Source organism: Dipodomys ordii, unplaced genomic scaffold (assembly GCF_000151885.1).
Source record: "Dipodomys ordii isolate 6190 unplaced genomic scaffold, Dord_2.0 Scaffold7, whole genome shotgun sequence".
NCBI lineage: Eukaryota > Metazoa > Chordata > Mammalia > Rodentia > Heteromyidae > Dipodomys > Dipodomys ordii.
The window spans coordinates 3,712,456-3,713,144 of NW_012267223.1; the positions used below are offsets into that span (position 1 = coordinate 3,712,456).

General features: G+C 58.3%; 1 protein-coding gene across 1 annotated transcript in view; it reads left to right on the forward strand.

Annotated features, from left to right (window-relative positions):
• The first annotated feature begins 278 nt into the window (after positions 1–278).
• Positions 279–689, forward strand: part of H3f3b (H3 histone, family 3B (H3.3B)) — a 2,479-nt gene continuing 2,068 nt past the window's right edge. Inside the window, exon 1 of the mRNA XM_013037868.1 lies at positions 279–412. The gene's annotated coding sequence lies outside the window, so the exon portion shown is untranslated. The remainder of the gene's footprint in view (positions 413–689) is intronic.

Consider the following 689-nt stretch of genomic DNA (forward strand, 5'->3'; position numbering starts at 1 on the left):
TAGCTCCATTTTATCCAATCAGAAGGACAGCTTAGTGCTAAACTCTGATTTGTCCATTCCTCTTTGCATCTGTCCAATCACAAAGCAACTTTAACAGCCAATCAGCGACCTAAGTTTTCACCAATCAGGGAACAGGGCCGAAGCACGGCCTTTGTGTCGGGAGATGTCAGAGCGTCCGCGAAGGCGCCCGCCAATAGAAAAAGTCGTTGGTGTATGCAAATAAGGGTTCTATGACGTAGAGACGCAGCGTGAAGCGTGAGTATAAATGAGGAGGCGTCGGGGGCTTTGGAGCGCAGAGCGGTTTGGTCGTTCGTTGGGGTAGTATCGTCCCTTAGCTCGCCAACTGCAGCTCTTCACTGGGCAACAGCGGCGGCGCGGTGGTCCGAAAAACGGCCTGAAACTCCGGCTTTGGGTAAGTTCGCATTCGCGGGTCCGGGTTTCTTCGTGATTTGAGGCTCCGGCCGCCGTCGGTTTTACAGGCCGCGGCCGTTGAGGCGGACTGTCGGGTGGTGGGGTGCCGCTTTCCCGGCGGCTGACAGGGGAGGTGAGGTCAGAAGCTCCCCCCGCTGGGTTTCTTTCCGGCCTCGATTACTTCTTTTTTCCCGGTGATTCAGAGGTCCGGACGCCGGGTTCCGGGCAGCCGGGCCTCCGCCCGTCGAGGGAGGGAAGTGGCTCCTCCCCGCCTCCCC